Genomic DNA, 5,452 nt, shown 5'->3' with positions numbered 1-5,452 from the left:
TGTTGTTGCAGCGAACTCATGTGCCCCTCACAACCCCCTCCCAGTGTGCTCTCGCGCCATCTTGTGCGTCATCGATGTGCTCGCCGGAGTTCAAACATGTGTGTGTAGATTGGCTGGTTGGCTCGGGCCTTGGTAATTATATTAGTTCTTAACTACCTAATTTTCAAACACTGGTCAGGGGGTCCACCCCTCAAATAATTTAGTAAATACTCCTTGAGAAATAAAACAGTGACATGTGGGCCCTTGAGAAATTGAGAGTTTTAATTTTTTTTTGGTTGGGTCCCACGTGTAAGTGAGAAAGAGAGTGTGGGAGAGTTTTTTTTCCTTCAAGCAGGTCCCACGTAAGTGACATATCGACAGAGGGGTAAAAATTGTTGAGAATACGACCTCAAGAATTATGGGTAAATGTGAGTAGTGGGATCGAGGTAGGGCAGAAATGGACTTTCCCAAATAACTATTGTTGTGGCCGATTATTTTCTTACAATTTTTGTTCTCTTCAACCTACCATGGATGGTCGTTATGTTAGTGTCGGTTGAATTGATTCCGGTGAAAACCGACTCCCTAAACCAGCTTTAAAGCTAAGATTTGTACTAGGTGAGAACCATTTCTACTTGGCAGCACTAGCTGATGCTACACAAGCTCTTCTTAGATATAGTCTTTTTTTTTGAAGGACCAGTGAAGGCTGGTGTTTCATTGATCATAAGCAGGGAGCAGATGACAAAGCGATAAAGATGGAGATCCGAAGATCAAGGAAAATAAGTAAGAAGAAGATCAGAGAAAGAACATAGTGCCCCCAGGCACAAGCCGCTAGCCTACTCTCCCGGCGGGTCCCCGAAGGGGCTCTGAATTGACTTGATGCCGGCTTGTTGCTAGAGGCTTAGCCCTCTCCTGATCTCGTTGAGAATGTCTTCCACCTTGGCCTGTTTTGCCCTAAATATGCAGTGATTCCTCTCCTGCCATATCTGCCAAAGGGCAAGCATTGCAAGAGACTTGATGGCTTTCCTGTGGGCAGGCGGCGTTGCATCTGACATAGCTTTGAACTTGTCCAGGGAGCTTGTGTTGCCGATCCATGATTCCTATCGTAGTGCGCGACAACACTTCCATGTAGCAATGGAGTTCCAGGTTGCCTTCACGAGGGGGCAATGCCAGAACAAATGCTCGGAGCTTTCCAGGTTGCGGAGGCATAGCTGACAGAAGTAGTTGTTTGGCCATCCTCGCCGCTGCAACCTATCATTGCACCAGAGCCGGTTCTGGTGGAGCAACCAGGCGAAGATCTTGAGCCTTTCAGGCGCTCGGGTGCTCCAGATCAGCTCGCGAAATTGAGTCTGCACAGAGCCCTGGAACTGGGCGCGGTAGACTGAATGCGTAGTGTACTGCCCGGATGCTTCGATCTTCCAGGCGATCTGGTCTTGGCTGTCTTCCTGAAGGTGGTACGATTGCAGCCGGCGGTGCAAAGTGAGCACATCCTGTGCTATAGAGCCGGCATCACCGTGCGCAAGGTCAGAAACCCAGCGGTCTTCGAGTAGTGCCTGTGCCACTGATCTGTTCTTTCTTCTGGAGTGTTTGAAGAGGTTGGGGTGGAGGAGTTTCAGCGGAGACGCATCGATCCAAGCCGAGTGCCAGAAGCTAGCCGTCTTGCCATTGCCAATAGTCACTGTCGTGGCCGCACTAAAAAGGGCATGATCGGAGGCATCACATGGCAGCTCTGTTCCTGCCCATGGGCGCTCCGGGCTTTTTCATGCCTGCCAGAGCCAGCGGAGGCGGAGAGCACGGCTGAACTTGGGCAGATCGAGGATGCCAAGGCCTCCGTGCTTGATCGGGGAGCAAACCCGAGCCCAACTCACCTTGCAGCTGCCGCCGGTGAGCTCCTGATCGTGGCCCCAAAGGAATCGGCGTCTACATTTGTCTATTTCTTTCAACAGCTTTACTGGGATTTTAAGGGCTGTAAGGGCAAACATTGGCATGGCAGTGAGGACGCATCTGACGAGGACCCTGCGCCCGGCCATGGAGAGCATTTTCCCTTTCCAGCCTGCTAATCTAGCCCGAATTCTATCTAGGATGAACTGAAGATGTACTAGCCTAAGTCGGCCAATTGTGAGTGAAAGCCCCAGGTATCTGATCGGGAATTGCATGATCGGTCCCCCAAAAGATTGGAGTACCGTGCTGAGGTCAATGTCGTGACAGCAAATCGGAGTTGCCGTTGACTTGGCGTTGTTTATCTTCAGGCCCGTAGCGTCGTCGAAGCTCTCAAGCATATCCATAAGGTAGCCGATCTCTTCCCTAATGGGGTTTGCAAAGATGATGGCGTCGTCCGCATATAAGCTAACCCTGAACTTGATCTCCCTGCCTGGCACCGACGTAATGTGGAGGTCTTCTTCAGACGCTTTAAGAAGGCGATGGATGGGATCGATCGCAAGGATGAACAGAAGCGGCGACAGGGGGTCGCCCTGCCGTAGGCCACACTGATGCATGATAGTTTGGCTGGGGACGCCATTGAGGAGGAAGGCCGACGATGAGGTGGCGAGCAGCATGGTGATCCAATCCCTCCATCTCGCACTAAACCCTAGGTTCACCCTGAGCTCGAGAAGATACTCCCACGATACATTATCGAAGGCCCTGGAGATGTCTAACTTGAGAAGAACAGTCGGCGTCTTTTTCCGGTGCGTAGCTTTAACACAATTTTGGACGTAGACGAAGCTGTCCTGTAAGCATCTTGTTTTCAGAAAAGTTGTCTGGGCCGGCGATATGATGCGTTGGACGATCGGGGCGAGCCTGATCGAGAGCACTTTGGAGACTAGCTTGGCGATGGAGTGTATCAGGCTAATCGGACGGTAGTCGTTGATGCCGTTCGCGCCGTCTTTCTTGGGGATTAGGGCTACGATTGCCAAGTTGAGCAAGCCAAAATTGTTGCCCGCCAGGTTGTAGAATTGGTTGAAGGCCTACATGACATCTTCTTTGATTATCTGCCAGCATGATCTGAAGAAAGTGCCGTTGAAGCCGTCCGGTCCAGGGGATTTCTCTGTTGGAGATGCCTGAATCGCCGCCCACACCTCTTCCTCTGAAAAAGGGTTGTCCAACCCACCACCTTGAATTGTGGGCATGTGAATTTGTTCCCAGTTTATCATAGATGATCGCTGCTTTGTAGCCCCAAGGATGCTGTCAAAGTGGTTGTGAATTGCTGCTTCTTTGTCGCTGTGTGCCGTAGTTACTGTATCATTGACCTTCAGAGAGTGTATGAAGTTGTTTCTCTTCCGTGAGAAGATTTTTGCCATGAAGAACTTTGTTGGGGCATCGCCGGAGCGCAGCCGGGTGAGCCTGGAGGCCTGCCTCTTCTTGCATCTCTCGAGCGCTGCCAGCCCCAGCAATCTGAGCTTGAGGCTCCTGCGCAGGTCGCGTTCGGCAGGTGAGAGCTGGCGCCTTTCCTGGGCCTCGTCGAGGCGCAAGATGACCTCGCAGGCCATATGGAATTGCACCTTTGCATCACCGAAGAGACCATGGCTCCAAATGCGTAGATCCTTGGCCGTACGAGCAAGCTTGACGTGGAGGCGGGTGAACGCACACGAGGCAGGCACCGGCCGCGCCCAGGCCGCGGTCACCGTTTCCGCAAAACGCGGGAAGCACGACCAGAAGGACTCAAACTTGAAGCACTTGCGCCGGTGGGGTTCGGCCGCATCAGACAGCACCAGCGGGCAATGGTCGGAGCAGGCGGTGGAGGCGGCCATGAGCATGGTCAGGGAAAAAAAGGTTTCCCATGGCATGTTGCAGAAGAATTTGTCGATGCCCACTAGGGTTGGGTTGTCGCGCTCATTGCTCCATGTGTACTTGTGGTTGCTGCATTTTAGCTGACGAAGCCCCGCTCTGTCAATGGCCGCCCTGAAATGGCCCATCAGCCTCCTATTGAGGTTGAGGTTGTTCTTCTCTCTCGCCTCGTAGATTTGATTGAAATCGCCACAGATTATCCAAGGTTCAGACACAGGTGGCGCCGTGCTCGAGATCTCCAGGAGAAAAGCCTCCTTGCTCGCGTCGTCGGTCGGTCCATAGACTGTGGTTAGCCAGAAAGATGTGTGGCATCTAGCTATGGTGACCCTGATCGTGACTGCAAATTGGCCAACAACTTGAGTGACAGCATCTACAAGTTCTCTGTTCCATAGGATGGCAATGCCACCGCGGGTGCCGGTGGCGGGCATGACGGCGTGCCCTGCAGCGTTTGGCCACCAATTTCACGGACTAGGGCTAGTGACCAAATGTCTATCCTGGTCTCTTGCATGAACAGAATGGCGGTACGGTGAGTAGCAACTACTTCTCTAACCGCTTCTCTCTTTGCCGGCGAGTTCAAGCCACGTACATTCCAGCTCATGATCGGGGGCGGGGGGAGTGTAGGTCGTCATTCATGTGGACACTGACGGTTTCTCCGGCGACTACACTTACTAAAGACGAACAGGTACACCATCCAGCTCTCCGGGGGACGCCGTCGACCACCAATAGGCCCCAAACCACGACGGTGCTGGACCGGCCTCAGCCTTGCACTGTTACATGATTGAAGCAAACCTAACTCCGACCAGCCGGGCGCTGGCCGTCGCCGGAAACTACTACTACAACTACAACATAGAGTGGTTCCTAACATAACTAAACCATGGCCTCCTCAGCGACTTCTTCCGGCACGTTGAGGCCAGCGGCGATACGTAGGGCGTCCTTGCCCAGCCTGGTGAGCTGGGCGATGACAGCGATATCTTCGTCGGAAAGGGGCTCGTTGAACCTACGCACGAGCGCCTCCGCAGCCTTCTTCGTCATCTTCTCCTTCGGGCCAAGGAGGCCCAGCCCCTGGACCAGACGGAGCGAGCCGCGCTGCGCCACCGACACCTTGCAGTTCTGGGCCGCCTGACGCGCGCTTTGACGCGGCGGGGGGACTGACGTAGCTCGGACCTTGGGTGGAGCAGAACTTCGCTTGGACGGCGGCTGGCCGAGCAGGGGGGGTCGGCTTGTCGCAGAAGAGGCGTCGTGGGGCGGCAGAGGATTCCGCAATCTCCAGGTGTTGAACTTGCTGTGTCACCTCTCCTAGCTGGACGGCAACCGTGGCCACGGTCGTCGGCATCTGGCAGCTGAGGAGAGCCGGGTTGTGGCACGCTCCAGAGAGCGTGGGGCTGAATGCGTCCGGCATCTCCACCGCTGCCTTGTCCCTCCTCTTGCTTGCCCCCTCATCAAAGTCAAGGGGCACGACCGTCGATGCCACAATCATCTCGTCGAGCTGGGCTGCGACGATGTCCCCGGAGGGCAGTGGGACGGGGATGGCCTTGTCAGTCGTGGCGAAGAACTCGTCGACGCCGTCGGGGGCCGACACACGTGCGGGAACAGAAGGCGTGGGCACGTGCACCTGACTTGCCAGCCGTTGGTTGCTGCTCTTCTTCTTGCTTGGGTATGCCTTGCCGGACGATCGGTCGCGGCCACCGTGCTG

This window comes from Triticum dicoccoides, chromosome 4B, assembly GCF_002162155.2.
Source record: "Triticum dicoccoides isolate Atlit2015 ecotype Zavitan chromosome 4B, WEW_v2.0, whole genome shotgun sequence".
Lineage (NCBI taxonomy): Eukaryota > Viridiplantae > Streptophyta > Magnoliopsida > Poales > Poaceae > Triticum > Triticum dicoccoides.
Note: the sequence above shows the minus strand (reverse complement) of the source record.